The sequence below is a fragment of the Desmodus rotundus genome, chromosome 5 (genome assembly GCF_022682495.2).
Source record: "Desmodus rotundus isolate HL8 chromosome 5, HLdesRot8A.1, whole genome shotgun sequence".
In the NCBI taxonomy this organism is placed as follows: Eukaryota; Metazoa; Chordata; class Mammalia; order Chiroptera; family Phyllostomidae; genus Desmodus; species Desmodus rotundus.
The window spans coordinates 145,489,151-145,512,209 of record NC_071391.1 but is presented as its reverse complement, the minus strand read 5'-3'; the positions used below and the strand labels follow the sequence as shown (position 1 = coordinate 145,512,209).

The following is a 23,059-nucleotide window of genomic DNA, read 5'->3' as shown; positions in this document are numbered from 1 at the left end:
TTCCTTCAATCCTCACAACAGCCTATTTTATGGTTGAGAAAACAGAGGCTTAGAGATTACTCACCCAAGAGCACACAACTGGCAAAGCAAGAAAAAAGTGTATTCTGACCACAACAGTATTCAAGATGGTTTTCCATGTGACTTTTGTACATATGTTGCTTGAGTGTGAGCTGGATAAGTTTGCTGCTCTATATGAACTTAGATGAGATAAGTCTTTATGGAGTGAATACCTTGGAAGTCTGTCCTTGGCCCTACATTGTTTTCTATTATTTATAAGATAAAGATGGAAGACATGCTTATAAAATCCTCAGATTCTACAATCTGGGAGAAATAAACTCAAATTAAGGTGAAATGTAACAAGGATGAGTGTAAAGCTTTTCATTTAGTTTCAAAAAATTAAATGTGTGGGGTGGAAGTGGAAGAAGGTGTAAGAGGGATAAATGGTAATGAAAAAATACAATAAAAATAAAATATTAGAAAAGCTAAATGGGCAGTACAGAAATGGAGAAATGCTGACTTAGAAGCTGTTCATAAGAGAAGTGTAACAGGAGCTGCTGATATAATGGGGACTAAAAGAACTACTGCTGGCCTAAACCCTCAGGATACCAAGAACACACCAGCACTGATGTGTATATACTGGTCACCGGTTGGCCTGCTTTACCAGTGTATTCACTTCTACAGTCGACATTTTCTAGAGCTTTGCTGATTTTTTAATTAAAAAAAAAATTTTTATCCTCACCCAAGGACGTTTTTTTGCATTGCTTTTAGAGAGAGAGGAAAGGAGAAAAAGAGAGAGAGAAACACTGATGTGAGAGAGAAACATTGATTGGTTGCCTCCAGATGCACCCTGACCAGGACTTGAACCCACAACCTAAGTATTATGCCCTGCCCGGGGACTGAACCCGCAACCTTTTGGTTTACAGGATGACACTGCAACTAACTGAACCACCCTGGCCAGGGCAAAGCTATATTGATTTTTAAAAATAAGATAATGATGAAAACAATGTCATGTGACAAAATATGCTTAACAAAACCACATAGAATAATGGTCTTCAAATATCTGAAAAGGTGGAAGTTTCATTCAGCATCACGCAGAGGGCAGAAGTAAAATGAAGGCAACAGCACTACTTACTTAGCTCACAGGCTGTTGTGAGGACTGAGCAATGGCATGTGAATACCTACAACAGCACGGGGGAGGGCTCACAGTAAGTAGTCAGGAAGTTCTAGCAATTTTCGTAGTGTTTAAATGAAGGAATTAACAATTAAGCTCCCATTTTATGCTAAATAATGAAATCAAGATATGATACTTCATTGAACTTTTGCAACAACCCTAAGAGACTTGTTTAATTCTATTTTATAGAAAAGGAATCAGAGTTTCAGAGAAGATGCTGCTTGCCCATGACTACGTAGCTAGTAAGTGATGGAACTGCAATTCAAAAAAAAGTTTTCCCTGACTCCAAAACCTATGTTCTTTCTACTATTTCATTCCACCTCCAACAACCTAACAATGGAACAGGTTTTTTTGTGAGGTAATGAGCTCCTTAACATACCTGATTCGATAATTTCAAAAAGCTGAATTGTCATTAAAATAGTAGTAAAATATCTATGCAGGTTAAATATTACAAAATACAAGATAATGCTGTGCTCGATAATAATAATATATTTTTGATAGATGTCTTCCCACTAAATTTCCATTTTATTATATCTGTTAAAATCAGCCAAATAATAGCAACTGTCTAGTAATACAATCAACTAATTTATCAGGATTACTGATAACTATTAATAAACTATGTAAATGTTATACTTTTGAACAAAAAATATTTTTAAAAGTTTCAGCATGAATACAAATAGAATAAATGACCTGGCATATTAGCTTCTGCCCACTCATCCCATCTGGTTTTTCCTCTCCCTGTTTTGTTTTACGGAACTCTGATTTGCTCTGTAAGATACAAGAAGACGTAGGGTGCAAAGTATTAAAACTAAATATCAAAAAAAATCTAAAAGCTCTAATTTATTTTGTCTTCATGCCTTAATTAGAAAACTGAGACAACAGTACACATCTTACTAATTTAAAAATTATACATCAATTAGATACAGGTTTCTAACATCTATGAATTGGCAAGCATTTCTAATATGCTTATTTGGAACATACTGAATATTCTTTTGGGGAGTTTTCAGTCCCATATGCCATTCAAATGAGGTCATATAACCTGTCACCACTGCGGAATGGAATAAAAAGATAGGATATCTTGAGCCCCACCTACCCTATTATTACAGACAAGATAAAACTAAGGCCCTGGAGTGTAGGGACTTACCTGAGGGTTACTTCATGGTAACATCACAAGTTGATCTCTCTTTCTCTCCCTCACCTCCCCCCATGGGTACATTATCTCTTAGCAAGGCATCTAATTAGAAGAAGCTCTAACAGCAGCATTTTTACTCAACAAATATTTACCGAGTGCCCAGTATTTGCCAGACCATTATGAGACACTGGGATTACACAGCAGTGACCAAAACAGACATAGCTACTGCTCTTTTTGGAGCTTACAGTGTGACATGGGCGACATACATGACACAAATATTCACATAAACAGCAAAGTAATTACAAGTTATAAAAAGTGACATGACTGAGCACAATACTAAGAGGACCTAATTTTAACTGGAGTCTCAGGTAAGGTGTGCCTTTAAGGAAGTGTTATTTAAATTGAGCCCTAAAGGATACGTAGGAGTCAGGGAAGCAGGTGTGAAGCAAAGAGGATTCCAGGAAGACAAAACAAATACTTCAAAAGGAATCTCGTTATTTAGTTTAGCCAGTGTTCTTTTTGTCCTCAGTAAAGGCTAAAGTGAAAAGGTAAAATGCTTTTTCTATTCAGAATAGCATATTTACCAACACTCTAAACCAGTAATGGGTTTTCCAGTTCAATTTACTTTTGTGTGCTAGGAATGCAAATGAACGGAGAGTCTTTTTTTTTTCCCTCCTGTTGATGTGTACAAGTATTCTTTCAGCATATAAAAAAGCATGTGACCTTTTTTAATGCAACATTGACCAGATGTCCTGAAGTCAATGTCCATGTTTTGCTTTGATCTAGGCCTGACTTCGCTCAATAATCCTGAAGCTGCTTTTACACTGCATATTGTATAAAAATATTCAAATAACTTTCTTGTTGGTTTTAAAAAAGCACAGTTCAGCCCTGGCCGATGTGGCTCAGTTGGCTGGGCGTTGTCCTGCAAAGTGAAGGGTCACTGGTTTGATTCCCAATTAGGGAACATGCCTGGGTTGTACATTCGGTCCCAAGTCAGCTGCCTGTGAGAGGCAACCAATCGATGTTTCTCTCCCTCTTTCTCCCTTCCTTTCCCTCTTTCTAAAAACAAATAAATAAAAAGCATAGTTTGTAGCAATCCTTACATTTACGTATTTTCAAAAAGATAACTATTACCTTAGATTTATATAATACTTTTTCTGCTAAGAGCTCAGCATCTGACTAAATTGTTTCCACTACAATCCTGCTCATGTGGAGTAAGGGTATTTGAATCTCAGTCTTTCCACTGTCAGAGATAACATAAAGAGAGCTCACCAGGTCTGCCCTCTGCTCAGGCACCGAGATGCTTATCCAGTAATGAGATTACAGCTGCCCGTCTGGCAACGTTGTATAAATCTCTGTTGGACTTGAAGGATCTTCATCACCAATCTTTGCATCAGTGGCATCTAAGAAACCTGATTGGCTGATAGCCGATGAACCATTTCTCTCACATACTGCCACTATAAACAAACCACAGAAGTGGAGAAAACTTTTCCTACTCTATTAAAATTAAAGCACTTCCCAAGTACACTACCTCAGGTTTTTTCCACTAATGAGACAACTGCTCCAAAGAGGCACACATACAAGTTCAATTTGAATTACATAATCAGAGAGAGTATCAGCAGAGAAAATTTTGGATCATAAGCATGATTATTAAATAGAATTAAAACTTTTATTAGCAAATAATTTCCCCATATTTCAAGTTCTGTAAAAGTAGCCTCTTTTAAAAATGAGCAATTAACTCTAATATGGTAATACTTTCATCAACTTTAGACTGTCCTTTTAAAAATAAGAAAAACACTGTCCCTTAGAAAAGTGCATTTAAATGACTGACCACTATTCGTTTTTTCCTGCATATGGTTTTTTCAATTCTTATATAATTTTCAAAACTTAATACTCCAAAACGAGATGAGGCTCTTTTTTATTTGAGTGTGGCAGTGTTTAAATTAAAAGCAATCCAGTAAGAAATTTTCTATTTTAAAGAGGTCACCTGGTAAAACTGAAAGCTTACAAAATCTGTATATTTAAAAGACTCACTACTAACTGGTATGCCTTAAAAATTAAGTTTCAAGATCTAAACCAGTGAACATTCTTGAACTTGAGTCACCTAAAAAGTTAAATGCTATCTACCAAATTATTAAACCTAGGGCGGTAACTGCCTTGTCAAAATACTCCACGCTCGTCTGATCAGGCTTACCACGTCTCCATTACCTACTGAAGCAAAGCCGAACGCGAAGGCTTCTGTGACACGTTGTAAATACTCTTATCAAAACTTGTACCTTCCTTTTGTCTGGCTTTCCAAGCCTGCTCTCAATCCAGATCCTAACCGTGGAGTACAAAATAAAACTGGCCTAGACGCGGGTAGGGCACCTTACGGATGACTTCAGCAGCACGTCCTTTGATATTTCCAGCCCTCTCTGCGGCAGAAGTTGGTGAGTTTGATCAAAGCAAAATCAGTCGCTAAGCAAGTAAGGAAGAACTTCAGCGTTAAGTACGATGTAGAAGCAGTTTACGAGTAATACGGCAGTAACATTTTCTAGGGTACAAATTCAGGCATTTAGAAGTTTTTGTTTCATTTAAGACTAGAGCTCATTAAGTCTGGGTCGTACAAAGTAGTAGTTCAGGGTGGAACTTATCCTTTCTAATCAAAGATGACACTGATAGTCTTATTTCCTGTGGGGCTGGGTGTGGTTGAAGAGACAGTTATGTCCCAGCCATCAATCTGTGTACGGAAAAGTCTGCCTGTCTCACACACATCTGTCACTTGATTTATACTCGTGCCTGCACTCGGCAGGGCCTCTGCTTCTGCTTGCGACGACTTCAAACTAAATATCCAACAGGCAACCGAGTGGCATAGGGTTATTTTCATTGCTCAAAAAGAGAAAAAACGGTTGCACTCCTCCGTGGTTCATCTTAAGAAAAACCTCCCCGGGGTCAGAACTCGGAGCAAGGCAGCAACTTGCAAAAAGTAAACAGTCAGGAAACTGGGGTGGCGGGTTTACGTTCCCCAAGCACCATCTACTCTCCCCGTGGAGACCCGTACAGGGCAGAGAGGTGAAAAGAAAAAGGCTCCCCCGAAATTCCGCGGCGTGACTGCCGCCACTCGGACATCGAGAGCTCGTCTGGGGACCCAGGAACAGATCGTGACCCCCGGGCCGGACGCGGTGGTCGCCCGCGGAGCGCGGTCCAAGTTGGCCTCCGCGCCCACGCCGGAACTTGGCCTCATCTGGCGGCCGCGCCGGCGCCCCCAACCGCCTCGGCGTCAGCCGCCCGCGCCTCCCGCATCGCGCTCCGCCAATTTCCCGCCCAGCCCCGGCGGGCGCCGCCCAGCCCCGCGCGGGACCCTCGTCCCGCCGCGGCCAACGCCGCGGCGTGCGGGGAAGAGGGTGGGGGAGGGGCCGCGGCCGCCGCACCCCACGGGCCGCGAGAACAAAGCGGCGGCCGCGGCGGCGCTAACTTTTTCGGCACCTCTTCCGCGCTCCCCGCGGCGACTACTTACAGAGGCGGGCTCTGCCGGCCGTGAGAAACTCCGCACCCGCCAGCGCTCCGGTCGCAGACGAGGCGCCAGCGAGGCTTCACGCGCCTCGCAGGATCCCGCCCGCCGCTGGTACCCCTTCCTCCCTCCGCCTCCTCCCTCCCTCCGCCCCGTCCCGTCCTGAGGCCGGAGGGCGGGGGGCCCGGGCGTGCGGGGCGGGGGCGCGCGAGGGGCGGGGGCGCGCCGCCAGCGCGGAGCCTGCCGGGAGCTGTAGTTTCCCGGCGGGCGCGAGCGGGGGGCAGTCGCGCGTGGGTGTCCCTCGCGGTCTTCACTCCGCTCAGGGGCAGCCGGACCCCTTGGTTTTCGGGGGGCTCGTGCTGCACCCTCCGCGGTCGCGGCTTCTCTGTGGGCGCGGGGCCGCGGGGCGCCACCGTGTATTCAAACCAGTTACACACGGTGCTGGATGCCAAGCCTCGCCACCGAGCTGCCTTTCTCTCTTTTGTCGTCCGCTCTGGCGGAGGCGACGGTGGCAAGGAAGCGAGAGGTGACGACTTGCACCGGGGACTTGTAAGGGGCCCAAGCAGACAACAGTTTCGTCGGGAGGTGATCTTTCCCCTGCTCCCCACATTTCCGTCCCTCCTGCCCGCCCTGCAGGGGCCGCCGGCAGAGCGCCGCCGTGTTCCGCACCTGGGCAGACGCAGCCAGAGCCCGTCACCCAGGGCAGAGGGGCTACGTTCAGTGTGGTCTGTGTTTCCTGCCTGGCCATCTTTAAATTCCAGTGTGTCCCCCTGCGTCAAAGTGAAGTGCAGCCAAGCATCAGGAGCCCAGGCTTCCACCTGCTTGGAAACCAGGTGGAAGGTGCGGCGAGGGGGGCGGAGGTGGAATTCCGGGTGAGGATCTGCCGGGAAGATGCGCTCTGTGTTTAGTGACAGACCTTTTATACGAGAGAAGCCTGAGCAGCCGCCAGCCATGGTCCCAGAAACGACCTAATTCTCCTTATGAAAAAGTGTTATCCCAAAGTACTGAAGTAAAATGTACCGCAACAAGCGATGGGCGACAGTCAACAATCCTTCCATCCCCAAGCATCCCCAAGCAGAGGTCAAGAGGGCAGTTTTTGAGAATAGAGGGAAGTTAAGTAGATTCCTACTTTCTATAGCAAGTCATCAATCTCAATGACTATTCGAGGATTTAAAGTTAAGAAATGGAAATTTTAAAATTAATTTATATCAAAGATGGGACAAGTAAAATCGTGTGTAACGCTGATCCTACTCCGAAGCTGTTTTTCAAAAGTCATTTCTGAAACATTCTCAGGAATGGGAAACTGTTAAATGGTTCACATCCAGTACAATCTATCTAATTCAAGCTAATTATATCCAATACTTTGTTTCATTCTGCCATTCTTTCACTGTGAAATTGAAAGTAAATTCACTCGTTTGCATTCTTTTTTTAAAGAATGCTCTTACCTAACTTTGCCTTTTTCTTCCTTCCACTTCCCAACAGACGTTTTAGTCCAGCCCCAAATATCCTCTCTCAGCAAGATTCCCAGGACCTCATTGGAGCTGTCGACAGCCAGTCCCCTCTCACTAGTGACTTCCATTTTCTCTCGTGGTCCTTAAAGAGACAGATGTTACTCTCCTGGAAGTAACTTTTCTAAAAGAATCAAGCTACTATTACATAAAGGCATAAGGATTTGTCTATGTGTGTGAGAATTCCACATAACACCTCTCTTTTCTTCATTTGCATTTATCTTTGGCTTTATGTAATTTACCATTTGATTATATACTATGTTATAATTATATCTGCAAATATGAGCATATTTACATATCTAAAATACAGATGCAGATATATTTATAACATGCAGTGAATCAAAGAGAGGTGTGTTAAGGATGGTTCATCTCAAAGGAGGATTAGAAAAATCCGATAACTGGAGGGCGAGATTATGGCATATGCTCTACCTAGGATTTCATTTGGTGCCCTAAAAGTTAAAATTCAGGTAATTGGCAATAAAAAACCTAATTATCTTCCTCATCCTATGTATTTCCTGTTTATTTTTGTGGTTGCAAATAGTATGTTTCTCCAACAAAAAGAAAGTAATACATATATGTGCTTCTGGATCTCATTTGAATTGATTATTAATGAAAAAATTCCTCTTTTGAAATACTGTAAACTGATTATAATATATTTAAAAAGCCGACCAAGAAAAAGAACAAAGATGCTACAGACCTGAATAGGGAACCGATACTAGAATTAATTTTCACACCAGCGCTGACCAGAGCAGAGGAAATAAGGAAGTGGCCTCCCTCATTTAAAGTCTGGAAACTGTACCAGCCCTCAAAGACCAGTTGAAAGGGAAGGATTAGGATGGGACTTCGAAGACAGAGTCTAACCTAGGCTCTGCCATTTAGTAGCTGCACGCTACTTAATCTCATTAAGAATTGATTTCCTTACCTGTGAAATGAGAGAGAATTACCTAGTCCGAAGCATTGTATGAGAATTAAATGAAAAAAAAGTGCATCCTAATGCACTACACATATAAAGGGCTTTAAAGGTAGTCTACCTGGGTGTGAGTCTTCATTCTACTGTCTAACAAGCTGTGTGACCATAAGCAGGTTAACCTTTCTGTGCTTCAGTCTCATCATCAGTTAACTTAGATGATACTACCCCTTCCCCCACGGGTTGTCTAGGACTAAATGAGAAAATACATGGGAAACATTTTTAAAAATTTACACGGTGAATGCTCAATAAATGTTAGCTGTTATTATTCACATTAAACAGCCATAGCTTCCTAGGTCTCCACATCGCCTCCTGTCCTGGCAACACAGAGAAAGAAAAGTTACTAAGCTTGATTCTATGGAGGAAAATTTTAAATAATAACAAAAGAGTTTAAGAGGAACAGGAATCCCTTTGGCCATAGAAAGAATTCCTCTTCACTTCGTCAAAGGAAGGTGCTACTGCACCGACCCTCAACTGACCAGAAGGCATCACCATCACATTTTCTACACTGATAACTTCAAGTGTTCCTGTGCAGGAAAAGTCCCTGAATGGTTTACGTTTGCTGGTTTTATTACTAATAGAGTTAGTCAGACTGGAATGACCTGAGCATTTGACTGTAATTTGTACTCTGATCATACACCTCACATTTTAAAGTCTCAAGTATCTCTAGAAAGAATTGTGACTTTATAACCCTAGGCTTTAAATTATCTCAAAGTTCCTTAAATGATGATGGAGTGTTTAGATGCAGGTGAATTGATGTGAATTTAGTTTGTCTTTTTGCCTAGATTTCCCTGGAAACTTTGCAGTCCTTGATGTATTGATTCAATAATCATTTTTCGAGAGGCTACTGTGTATGTGCAAGGCTCTTAATAGATCTACAGGTAAAACAAACATTCTCAGGAACCTAAAGTTTATTAAATAAGATATGTGGAAATCTCTAATACAGAGAAGAGAGTGGGAGGCAAAATAAATAGTTGGCAGATGTCAGAGAAGACAAGACATACCCCTGACATGGGGAAGGCTAAATGCATGGAAAGGGATCATTTTAGCTGGGCTTTGAAGAAAGAGTAGGATCTGGAAACATGGGGAGAAGAATGGGAGATGAAAGGAAATTCTAGGTGGAAGCAACAGTGAGCAAAGGCTCATAGGTGTGAAAATATGGGCATGTTTGTGAACCAAGTGGTTTCAGTTAGGTTGAGCCATTGGGGTTTTTTCTTCTTCACAATTTTTAAAAATTGAGATACAACTTATAAAGTCCACCCTTTAAAAGTATGCAATTGACTGGTTTTTAGTATATTTATAAAGTTACACAATACCACACTATCTAATTTCAGAATAGTTTTATCACCCCCCAAAAGAAACCCCATACCCTGGAGCAGTTGCTTTCCATTACCCCCAGAGGCGGCCAGCTTACCCTGTGGGCTCCCACTGGAGACACAGGTGCTTGCAGTTGGAAGCCCTCAGGTGGGCAGGCACCTGAGTGCTGAGTATAGAGGGGATACTGACAAGACATCTGCTGTGTCTGCTACATATCGCTTCAGTCTGTATCTCTAGCCTTGATCTCTTTCTGTAACCACCCGAATGTCCCACAGAAAGATCACAAATTCAGTGTGTCTCTGACTCGACTCATCTTTTCTTCTTCCTATATGTATTTCCAATCTTAGTGCATACTCCCACCATCTATTTAGTCACCCAAGACAGAAACTTCTTGGTCAGCCTAAACTCCTTTTCTCTTGTTCTCCAAATCTAATTGGTGACTAAATCCCATGAATTTCAAACCGTGAGTTTCCTGTGTGGTATACTGTTTCTTTTCTTTTTTAAAAATTATATTTTATTGATTATGGTATTACAGTTGTCCTCATTTTCCCCCTTAACACCCCTCCACCCAGCACCCCCACTCCCTCAGACAATCCCCCCACCAGTGTTTATGTCCATGGGTCATGTGTATAATAAGTTCTTTGGCTACTCCATTTCCTATACTGTACTTTACATCCCCATGGATATTCTGTAACTACCTATTTGTACTTCTTAATCCCCTCACCTCTTCACCCATACCCCACACACCCCTCCCAGCTGGCAACCATCAAACACTCTCCATCCTGGCTGGTGTGGCTCAGTGGATTGAGTGCCAGCCTGCAAACCTTGGGTTGCCAGTTCAATTCCTTGTCTACAGCGCATGCCTAGGTTGGATGCCTAGGTTGTATGCCTAGGACCCAGCCAGGTCCCCAGTATGGGGTGCATGAGAGGCAACCACACATTGATGTTCCTCTTCCTCTTTTTCTCCCTTTCCTTCTCTAAAAATTAATATATACAATCTTTAAAAAAAGCCTCTCCGTATCCATGATTCTGACTGTTCTTCTTGTTTGCTTAGTTTGTTTTTTAGATTCAGTTATTGATAGATTGTATTTTTTGCCATTTTATTGTACATAGTTTTGATCTTCTTTTTCTTAAATAAGTCCCTTTAACATTTCATATAATCATGGTTTGGTGATGATGAACTCTAGTTTTTTCTTGTCTTGGAAACGCTTTATCTGCTCTTCAATTCTAAATTATAGCTTTGCTGGGTAGAGCAATCCAGGCTGTAGGACCCTACTTTTCATGACTTTGAATATTTCTTGCCAATTCCTTCCAGCCTGCAAAGTTTCTTTTGAGAAATCAGCTGACAGTCTTATAGGATCTCCTCCTATAGGTAACTAACTGCTTTTCTTTCACTGCTTTTAAGATTCTCTCGTTATCTTTAACCTTTGGCATTTTAATTATGTTGTGTCTTAGAGTGGACCTCTTTGCATCCATCTTGTTTGGGACTCTCTGTGCTTCCTAGACTTGCATGTCTATTTCCTTCACCAAATTAGAAAAGCTTTCTTTCATTATTTTTTCAAATAGATTTTTAATTTCTTGCTCTTTCTCTTCTCCTTCTGGCACCCCTATGATGTGAATGTTAGACTTCTTGAAGTTGTCCCAAAGGCTGTTTATACTATCCTAGTTTTTTTTGGATTTGTTTTTGTTCTTGTTGTTCTGATTGGCTGTTTTTTGCTTTATTTTCCAGATCATTGATTTGACTCTTGGCTTCATTCAATCTACTGTTGTTTCCCTGTAAATTGTTCCTTATTTCAATCAGTGTATCCTTTGTTTCTGACTGGATCTTTTTTATGATGTTGAGGTCCTTGCTGAGTTCCTTGAGCATCCTTATAACCAGTGTTTTGAACTTTGCATCTGATAGATTGCTTATCTCCTATTGTTTAGCTCTTTTTCTGGAGTTCTGATTCATTCTTTCATTTGGGCCATGTTTCTTTGACTCTTTGTTTTGGCAGTCTCCCTGTGTTTGTTTCTGTGTATTAGGTAGAGCTGCTTTGACTCCATGTCTTGGTAGTGTGGCCTAATGTAGCAGGTGTCCTGTAGGGTCTAGTGGCACAGCCTCCTCTATCACCCAAGCTGGGTACTCAAGTTGCACACTTCACATTGGCTGAGTACACATTCTGCTTATGGATGAGCCTTGATTGCTGTTGGCAGATCAATGGGAGGGATTTACTGAGGCCAGTCAGCTGCAATGGGAAGGATTTGCCGTGACCAGTTACCACCAACCCACACCCTCCCTGGAGAATCAACTGTGCAGGGGCAGGGTGGTGGTGCTCTGACCTGGTCTGTAGCTGTCCACTGGTTGTGCTGGCCTTGGGGTTTCCAGGGTGGTGCAGGCCAAGGTCAGCCCCAACCTGTGTTTCTCCTGGAGCCACCCTACCTGAGCTATGAAGCAATCTGAGATGACTGCTATTTGTGCTGGGCTTGGAGATTCCCTGGCAAAGCCAAGCTGTGAATCTAGACTGGTTGCTGCTAGTGCTGGGCCTGGGGCTCATGAGGCCAGCTGTTGCTTGTTTGAGAGGATTTAGGAACTTGTGCCTTGTGAGCCAAGACCAGCCATTCATATGGAGAAGCAGCGTGGGTGGGGTTGGGTGGGGCCGAGTCTTGAGGGATCTCCAAGGTGTGTTAAACAGTGTTAGCCAGGTTGATGGTGTCGCAGATAGGGCACCAGCTTGTCAGCTCTGTGGCAGGAGGGTTTAGGAAAGGGGCAGTGGCCTGTGCTCTCCTTGATGCCAGGCCCTTCAGTTTCTCCCTGTATACCACTGGTGTCTTTCAAGCTGCTACCCCAGTGCTGGAGCTCAGAGGGAGCGAGTCTGAACAGGTAAGTCCATGTGTGGGTTCTTTAAGAGGAACTGCTTGGGGCTCCAGAAGTTTCTTCCACTGACTCAAACCCCACTGGTCTTTGCAGCCAGAAGCTGTAGAGACTTATCTTCCTGGCACTGGAACCTTGGGCTGTGGGGCCTTGTGTGGGGTAGGACTCCTCAATCCCAAGATATCCCTCCTGAATTTTTATCCACCACATATGGGTGAGGGACCAGCCTGTTCTGTGTCTGCGCCCCTTCTACCAGTCTGGATGGATGTGGTTTCTTCAATTCCATAGTTGTCAGACTTCCATTCAACTCCATTTTTGACAGTCCTGAGTGATGGTTGTTCTATATTTTAGTTGTAATTTTGATGTGGTTGTGTGAAGAGGTGAGCCATGTCTGCCTACGTTGCCATCTTGACTGAAAGTCCTCCCGTTTCTTCTCTTTTCCACTACTGTCATCTTGGTTCAGGTCTTTTATTATCTCACCTGATCTACTGAAATGATGATCTAAGAGATTTCCCTGCCTTGAATCCTTTCTTTGTTAATCCACTCTCCACTCTGCCACCAGAATGATGGTTCTAAAACACAGAATTGAGCCTATGATTTCCTGAGCCTAAAATCTTTCAATTGCTCACCAATGCCTCTCTTGTGCTGACTTTAGAGCACAGCATGCCCCCTTCATTGTGCCTCTTCCTGCTTCCTCGCATTGCTAACCCCCATTCTCCAAGTATCTAGAACCTCAAGCAGTGGTGGACTGCTGGCAGTTCCGTATTGTGCTTTTCTTTATGCAATACCTGTCTCCCTCTTTTCCACCTGGTAAATAATTCAGATTCATACAATTCAAGTTCTCTTCTGTGATGCCTTTCCTGTCCACTTCAGACCTGATGGGAATATCATTCCTTTCTTTGTGCTCCAGATGCGGTCCTTCTGTGACACTTCTTTACACTACTCTCTCCTTCACTAAACAGTAAGCTCTTTGAGCACAGGGGTCATATCTAATTCATCCTTACATCCCTTGCAGAGTGCCTTGCACAGTCTTAGTTCTCCCCTGACATGGCTGAATACTAGAAATTTGGGAGTCTTTGCATAGGGTGGAGAATGAAACTATGGGAAGGGATCGATTACCCTACAGAAAGGCAAGGGGCAAGAATTGCATCCATTGAGGTTCTACTGTACTGAAGTTTGCAGGATTCTGTTTGACTCCAGAGCTTTTGTGCTTTTCACTAATCATATAAGTACTAAAGGAGGTCTGTTCTATTTGAATCTGGTGGGATAGGTGTCAGGAGAAGATTGAGGGCCAAAGCCAAACTGCTATGAATTGAAGAGATAAATGGAAGATGAGAACATTGGTGGTCCTCAGATTTTCAGATTTGGGGGGCCAATATATTTACAAAAAATTTGAGACTTGAGTTACCAACTTCTTGTTTTGCCAATTAAGAATATTAAAATAAAACAAGACCTCAAGCCCTTGTGGATGTGGCTCAATTGTCTGGGTGTCGTCCTGCAAACTGAAAGGTGATATGTTTGTTTCCCAGTCAGGGCACATGCCTGTTTTGTGGGTTGGTCCCCAATTGGAGCAAGGTCTGTCACTCTCTCTAGAATCAATAAAAGGAAAAAATCTTTTAAAAAGCAAGACCTCAAAATCACTAATCATGAGGGAAATGCAAATCAAAGCTACAGTGAGAGACTACCTCACAGCCATCAGGATAGTATCATACTATCATACTACCATGATAGTATCATACCACCATACTATCAAAAACCAGAAAAACAACAAGTGTTGGCAGAGTGTGAAGAACTTGGAACCCTATGCACAATAGATAGGGATGTAAAATGGTACCTCTGGTATGGAAAACAGTATAGCATTTCCTCAAAAATTAAAAATAGCATTATCATATGGTTCATCAATTCCACTTCTAGGTGTACAAGTATACCCAAAATAATTGAAAGCCCGGTCTTGAAAAGATATTTGTACATCCATGTTCATAGCGGCATAAGCTACTCAAGTGTCCATTGATGGATGAATGGATAAGCAAAATGTGGTGTATACAGACAATGGAATACTATTCAGTCTTTAAAAGGAAGGAAATTCTGATACATGCTACAACATAAATGAATCTTGAGGACATCATATTAAGTGGAATAAGCCAGTCACAAAAAGACAAATACTGTCTTACATGAGGTACCTGAAATAGTCAAATACATAGAGACAGAAAGTAGAATGGCAGTTGCCAAGGGCTGGGAGGAGGAGGGAATTGGAGTTATTGTTCAATGGGTGAAGAGTTTCAGTTTTGCCAGATGACAGGAGTTCTGGGTATCGATGGTGGTGCTGGTTGTACCTCAATGTGAATATATTTAACGCCACTAAACTGTACTCTTAAAATGGTTAAGGTGATAAATTTTATGTTATGTGTATTTTACCACAAAAAACACCCAGCATTTTAATTAGGATAATTAAAAACAATTATGTAATTTTAAACATGTAACATCAAATATGAAGGAAGAATATAAGCATAAAGATCGTCTTTCTGATTAAATATAATTACCTTATTAACAAAACATATTTTTCTTAATTTTCTCATTTTGTAACAGATTTAAGTACTGGGCAGCCATTACTATGGAACTGGCATTTAGGATAATTGTATTAATTACATTAAAATGTAAGCAAAGGGCAAGAGGACAATAATCAAAGAAGGTAGCAGGGTCAACAGAAGATCATGTGTACCTGCCATTATTGACTAGGCTGTAATATTACATACTATGACGAGTCAGATGCTCTTTATATTTCTGTCAGGCAGTGCTTTGAATAAGCATGTATTTGTTTTCAGACCTTCAGTACGAGGCTTGTCCGGAAAGTATCCAGGCAAGTACTATGAACAATAGAGACATTTCTTTTTTCTTTTTTTGTTGTTCAGTTACAGTTGTCCCCATTTCCCCCTATTACTCTCCCCTGCCTTACTCACTCCCACCTCCCCCATTCACTCCTTCCCATCCATTGTCTTTGTCCATTGGTCTTTTATACATATTCCTTGACAACCCTTTCTCTTCTTTTCCCTATTATCCTCTTCCTGAAAAATAGAGACATTTCTTGCAGAAGATACAAGAAACATTGTACTTGGGACAATGACATCTTAGTCCCCTTCAAAGTAGGTATCTTGAAACCTCACGCAGTTCTCCCAATTGCCATCAGCTGCCCGTTGTATTTTCCTGAATCTCATTGATGGTCCGAAATCTCTTCCCTTTCAAAGGTGATTTTAGTTTTGGGAAAAGCCAGAAGTCACAGGGCACCAAATCTGGGCTGTAGGGGGGATGAGTCACCTGGGTATTTCGTGTTTCACCAAAACACTCTGCATGAGACGTAATACATGAGCAGGCACATTGTTGCGATGAAGCTGCCAATCACCAATTGCCCATAGCTGTGGCCTTCTGAATCACCTGAATAGTTTCTGCAGAGGAATGTTCAAGCTTAACACAAAATTTGATGCAGATTTGTTGCTCAACTTGCTCAGTCATTTTGAATGCTATGGCCACACAGTACCCATGCTCACTCCATGGAGTCTACTGCCCCCACTGACTAGTACAGTGAAGTCGTCATTGTTCGTGCATGTGCATTCCAGTCCACTTTCCTTGGCTGCAGGTTATATCAATGTTGTGCGAACCATTTTCATATTAACAATGGTTGGACTTTTTCTGGCAGACCTTGTGTTTTATTGAAAACATCCAATAGTATGCTGCCAGTTCCCTGTTCTTGTAAGGATTATGTTTTCCAGTCTTTTACAAATGTAAAGTAGATGCTACTTTACATTTACAGTAGATGTGTGTGCGCACTATGGACTGATCATGTAACTAGCTGCATAATTTAATAAACATGAAGAACTAGCACACAGAGATGTGTACAATCAGGGTATCAGCTAACCACCTGTCTTATTTCCCTCATGTTTTCAATCTCTAAAAGTCCTAAATAATAATCTTTACTGTATCCTGTATGCATGGTATGATCCTGAATGTCATCTATTTCCTGGCTGAACTGTTAGCTTGTTTCCTGATTGGTGTTCATTTTCTCTGATCTAAGAGTAGAATTGAAAGAAGGGGACCATTTCGCCTCAGGTAGAATGAAGATGCAGTTTTCCTATGGCTACTTCCTTTGCTTATGAAATTTCCTCCCAGCCCACTTTCTAAAGTTACAACTTTGTTTCTTCCTAATTTGAAATGCAGATGTAAGCCCAAACTGTTAGAAGATTGTCTTGGAAATCTAAACAAATACATTGTGAAAAGAAATTAATATCTTTTGCTTTCTTACAGATCTCTAAATTGAAACTTTAGTGTTCCCCATAATAGGTATGTGACTTGCTGAGTGAACATCACAAAAGAGCAAGGTTTGTCCAGTGACAGAAGGTGATTAGTTTTACTAAAATTGTATGCTGAGTAATTTAGCTTCTTTTTAAGGGGACTTTAGGTACACTCTTGGCCTGGTGCTGCTGATGAACTCTGTTGAAATGCTTTTTCAAACATTAAAATTGAAAGTGGATTAGTTCATTTAATTTTAAAGTCTGGCCAGTGGAGTATATATAAACTGTTGGGTTGAAAGGAGTTTTTTATGACCACAATCTGTACTGTCTTTGAATTACACAAACAGTTAAAATACTTTGCTAATGCTTTCAGGTATATAAATAAAACAAACAGCATAAATGCATCCTAATTTTAAGCAGAAATAAGGGTGTATATATATAGGAACATATGTGGTTTAAGGCAGAATTTAGCTTATGGTATTATGTTGCAACTTTCTAATACTATTATTCACAGCTATGCATGGCACAACTTGTTTTTCTCTTAAAGGGTTGCTGCTATTTTCTGTGAATTTGTGTCATTTTTATTTGCTTTCTTAAAGTTCTATTTTTGAATCCTGTGGAGAGAGATTTTAGAGCCCTTCTTCCTCTTTTATTTGAGGCTGCTGTGCCTAATCTGAATCTTAAAAACAAGCAATTTTTTTTTGGTATGACTTAAAAGCTACTCTTGAAACAATTGTTCTTTCATGAAAAGTCAGAAAGGGCCTAATTAACAATCATAATTAATACTGCTTCAAGTTCACAGAATTGAGGGAAAGAGTACTTTTACGGTGAAGCCTGATCACAATCTGTGTAGTCTGATCAGTAGAAAAACCTCACAATTTCATATTATTGAAACATAAATAGAATATAATACCTTGAAAAATCCAGAAATTATCCCCATACAAAAGACAACAAAGTGCCTCTGTCTTGACTTTAGATTATATTAATTTACATTTTAGTATTTAAATTTTTTGGAAAAAATTCACTTTTTCCCCTTTTAATAGATATGGTATTAGACATCTGATTAAAGGAGAGCAATACAAAATGAGTATTCTGCTTAAAACGTGGAAATAAAATAATTTCATGGGTGTCTGGTTTTACAGTCAGCAGAAACTTGCCTCAGCATATTACACATGAGATTTTACTCGCTACTGAAATTTTCTCCTTTGAAACTGGAAAAACCTGTAGGTTTGAGTAAAAGCACAGTGCCTGCCGCTGCACTGGCTTTGCACACGGCCTGGGCAGGCTGCTTCATTACCCTGTGCTGGAATTTTCTTGTTAACAATGAGGTTATTAACCTTATCTCTCACCATGCTAATTTATACAATTGGAGGGTCTTTTAAAATGTTTTATTGACACATCTAACACCCTTGATCATATTTTTAACTTATACCATAAAAACCTTTTGAATGGAAAGAAGTTTTTAAGCTAACAGCTTTTTGTCTTTCACATATCATTATTAACATTGAAATACACATATATTCCAGAAATTGATGGCTTGCCACCTACTTGATCTTAGAAAGTGCGAAATAAGTTTAATAGGGAAAAAAATTTTTAAAGAGCTTATTTATTTACTTCTAGAGATGGGGAAGGGAGGGAGGAGGGGAGAAAAACATCAATGTGTGAGAGAAATATTGAGTAGTTGCCTCTTGCACATGCCCCAACCAGGGACCAGGCCCACGACACAGTCACGTGCCCTGACCAGGAGAGCCCGTGACCTTTTGTTTTGTGGGATGACTTTCAGCCAAGTGAGCCACACCAGTCAGGGGGAGACAGAATTTTTTGAATAAAAAGTAAAAAGTGTTTCTAAATATACATACAGTGTATACATGTGTGTATACATATGTGTGAGTATATATACTCTTCATAACAATCAACTGACTGAGACTTCACATTACAGTCAACTTTGGTATTGTATAGATCGGAGCTGTCTTTTCTGTGAATTGTAAGGAGATGATGTTTCTCTTTAGTTCTGCTCTTTTGATTCTCTGTATTTTCATCTCGGAGTGAATTAGGATTCATTTCTTTGAACCTTGAAGGCTTTTGGTTTTCAGAGCCCACAGAGAAAAATTGATTTTAAAAAATTAGACCTGCCTGGTGTGGCTCAGTGGATTGAGCGCTGGCCTGAAAACCAAAAGGTCGCAGATTCTATTCCCAATCATTTAACGTGCCTCCTTGCGGCCCAGGTTCCTAGTTGGCGGTGTGCCAGAGGCAACAAATCGATGTATCTCTCGCACATTGCTCTTTCTTTCCCTCTCTTTCTCCCTCCCTCTAAAAAGAAAATAAATAAAATCTTAAAAGAAAAAATTAGGACAGAGTAAAGAAGGGAAAATAATTTTGCTTGGAGGCAGGATTAGTCTTGGGGAAAGGAATCAGGGTGTATGAGGGATGTTCTCACCTACTTTCAGAGAGTGAACTGTTATTCTGCAGGGCTGGGAAGGGAGAGGGCCAGAAAACCAGGGGAAAGGAGAATTTTTCCCCTAACTTTTATTGCCACCTTGATTTCACCTCTGATCTGTGGTAAAGGATTTAGGAAGACTTACAGGAAATCTGGATTCCTGAGATTTCTAGGGAACAGCAGAAATCTGACTCTGTACTGCAGAAGCAAACATTTTAATTTTTCATTCCATGATTGAAAGCAGCGGTGGACAGATTTGAGCAGGGATATAATGTGGGCCTCTTTATATTTTCCATGGCTATTACGGGGACAAAAAAAGGTGTTTCAGCTTGAAGCTTCTGCAGAAGCAAAAAGTGAGGGGAAAGTTGGGAGGTTTGAATCTAAACTGCCTGCTCCGTGATTTGTCTGGGGTTGGCCCACTTTGCCAATCTTTTTTTACCTTTACCCTCAGGGCCTTACAAAATAACTACTATACAATACGATTACTAATGTTATCATTCATCTATTATGTGGTTTTTGCTAATGTATTTCTCAGAGCGCGTGATGAATGCAGTGGTTCTCAGCCCTGCTGGAATCACCCGGAGAATTTTAAAGACACCTGATGTCCAGGCCACACACCAGAATAATTTTATCAGCACCTCTAGGGGTGGCACTCAATCATCATTATTAAAAAAGAAAGAAAAAAAGAAAAGAAAAGCTTTCTAAATGATTCCATTGGCTTAATGTACTATCTCTCCTAGGTAAAATAGTTCGCCATGCATCTCTAACAATTGGAGTGCTTTTCCTTGAGACGTTGTCCTTCAGTATGTGGCAGAGCACTTTACTTGTACCTCCCCGTTTGTCATGCAGAATATTAAAATATTCATGCTCTCAACTTCTGCTTTCAGTCAAGATGGAGTAGCGGACTGGATTTATCATCTCGTCTTGAAAAATATCAAACAATGGTGTTCAAATATTGGACAACAGGCAGTACAGGAGGGCAACAAAAGAAGGGAAACAAATGTCATGAGCTGGACACTTTTGCCAGCATGCTGTCTTGAGAGTGTTTCCAGGATGCGGTGCAGGCAGGAGGAATCCAACCAAGGCCAGGGGTCTCTGTGAAATGGAAAGACAGAGTTGAGACCATGGGGAGGTCAGGTGGCTATAATTTACACAACAGAATGTGGGAGGAGAGAGCGAGCTTCAGGAAGAGAGCACGTCAGAAATCAGTACATGTTTCTTCGTAGGTCTCTTCAGCTGAGTATGGATTCTGCACATGCATGGGAGGAAACTAACCAAGGTGCAGGAATAAAATACCAAAAAGAAGCAGACAGAACAAGCCCCAGAGCACAGAGGAGTATTTTGTGTTTCCACCAGTCAGAGTGGGAACATCTCAAAATACAAGCGATAAAAAGTAGAATACCCAGAGGGTATTGCTTCAGTGGGGGGTCAAATTACACCTCTGCTCCAGCCTAACAAAATTTAAAAGCAAGCCTTCAAAGGATCAAACTACTTCTAACTCAACTGTGTCTCAGAACAAACATCAATAATATTTAAACAAAATACAAGTATGCCCAGCACCCCAAAAAGTAAAATTCACATCTTGTATCTATAAAAAAAATGACTAGGCATGCAAAGAAGTAGGTACATACAACCTATAATCAGAAGAAAAATTAGTCATTAGAAGCAGCCACATACACACCTACCCACCCACCCAAAAATACCCAAAAAAGAAACAGATACAGAAATGACACAGATGAAAAATTAGATAAGAATAGTAAAACAGTTGTCATATTCCGTATGTTCAAAAAGGTAGAGGAAAGGTTGAGCATGTTAAGAAAAGACATGGGTAGTGTAAAGAAAATCTGAATCAAACATCTAGAGAAAGCAAAAAGCGATGCCTGGGACAAAAATACACCAGATGGAATAAACAACAATTGGGCACTGCAGAAGAAAAGATTAGTGAACTTGAAGACATAGAAATAGAAATTATGCAAATGAAATAGACAAAGAAAAGAAAACAGAAAAAAAACAGAGCACCGGTGAACTGTAACTTCAAAGAACTTAACATGTATATAATTGGAGTCCCCAAAGGAGGAAAGGGAATAAAAATACTTTAAGAAATAATGGCTAAAATGTTTCCAAACTTGATGAAAACTTAAAACCCACTGATCCAAGAAACTTTATGAACCTCAAGCATAAGAACATAAAGAAAATTCCACCAAGGCATTATCATAGTTGAATTGCTCAAAAACTGGGATAAAGAGACAATTCTTAAGACAGACTGAGGCACGTTACATGTGGCAGAACAAAGATTAGGATGACAGCCAACTTCTCATCAGAAACAAAACAAGCAACAAGATATTGTAGCAATGGCTTTAAAGTACGGAAAGAAAAAAAATCCGTGAACATAGAATTCTACAGAGAAACTATCTCCCCCTCCAAACAAAAAGGCAAAATAAAATTTTTTCCAGCATATAGAAATTTCCATCATGTTAAAGGACATCCTTTAAGCAGAAGGAAAATAATACCAGATGGACATATTCATCTACACAAAAATAGGGAGAGCATCAGCAAAAATAAACAGGTAAGTCAATAAAAAAGACTTTTAAAAAATCTTATTTTAACAAACTCTTTGAAAAATAATTGTTTAATATGAAGATAATATCTTGTAGGATTAGTAACATATTTAGAAGTAAAATACATGACAAAACTAAGAGAGGAAATAGTATACTATTGTAAGGTTCGTGTACTATGCATTAAGTGACATAATAATTCTTGATGGTAGTGATGTACTAAAGATGTATATTATAAACAACCACTAATAATAAAACATAGACATAGCTGAAAGTTGACAAGGAAGATAAAATGGAATAATAAAAAAGATCACTTAATCCAAGGTGAATAAGAAAAAGTGGTAACAAAGAACAAACAACAGATTGAACAAGTAGAAAACAAATAGCAGACTGATACATTTAAGTTTGACCATATCAATAATCACATTAAATATAAATAGTCTAAACACCCCATTTAAAAGCCAGAGATTGCCCAACTGGATTAAAAAAAGCAAGACCTAACTATATGCTGCCTATAAGAAGCCCACTTTATATAGGTTTATAAGAAAGCTGTTTAAAATGAAAAAGGATGGAAAAAATATACCTTGCTAATGCTAATCAGAAGAAAATTGGAGTGACTATATTAATACTAGAAAAAAAGTAGATTTCAGAGTAAAGAATATTACCAAATATAAAGAGGCTTATTTTACAATGATAAAGTGGTCAAATTGTCAAAAGAAAATTTCATTCCTAAACATGTATGCATTTAATTAGAAAATGTAAAAATATATTACATAAAAGTTAATAGAACCAAAAGAAATAGGCAAATCCACAATTATAGTCAGAGATTTTAACACCACTCTTAGTAAGCAATAGAACAAGTAGACAGAAAATCAGTTATTATACAGAGGATTGGGGGAATATCACCAAGTACCTTGACCTAAATGACATTTATAGAACATTCTTCCAATAACAAAAGAATACACATTCTTTTCATGTACAAAAGGAATATTTACCCTCATGGATCATATTCTGAGCTATCAAACAATTCTCAAAAAAATTTTAAAGGGTTCACCCACACCAAGTCCATTCCCTGACCAAGATGGAATTGAATTTGAAATCAATAATAAAAAGATAGCAGAAAAATCCTTAAATATTTGGAAACCAATAACACAGTTAAATGGCCCATGTGTAAGAAATGGACATGTTCATTCTCTTGATTGTGGTGATAGTTTCATGGGTGTAAACATGTTAAAACTCATCAAGTTGTACACTTTAAATATGTTCAGTTTAATGTATTTTAATTATATCTCAATAAAGCTGTTAAAAAAGACATGTGCTCAGGGTTGAAATTTAATAATAACCACAA

General features: G+C 40.3%; 2 protein-coding genes across 6 annotated transcripts in view; one reads left to right on the top strand and one right to left on the bottom strand.

Annotated features, from left to right (window-relative positions):
• Positions 1-5,970, bottom strand: part of PRKD3 (protein kinase D3) — a 69,473-nt gene extending 63,503 nt beyond the window's left edge. Inside the window, exons 1-3 of one of the 5 annotated variants that reach the window (XM_053923697.1) lie at positions 5,800-5,923; positions 3,576-3,760; positions 1,862-1,939 (exon numbers count right to left, since the gene is read on the bottom strand). The gene's annotated coding sequence lies outside the window, so the exon portion shown is untranslated. Of the gene's footprint in view, positions 1-1,861; positions 1,940-3,575; positions 3,761-5,799 lie in introns of all 5 variants that reach the window. The other 4 variants (XM_071221569.1, XM_053923696.2, XM_071221568.1 and 1 more) reach the window with 4 other exon arrangements.
• The window catches only part of QPCT (glutaminyl-peptide cyclotransferase), a 47,467-nt gene continuing 28,923 nt past the window's right edge, over positions 4,516-23,059 (top strand). Inside the window, exon 1 of the mRNA XM_045189343.3 lies at positions 4,516-4,732. The gene's annotated coding sequence lies outside the window, so the exon portion shown is untranslated. The remainder of the gene's footprint in view (positions 4,733-23,059) is intronic.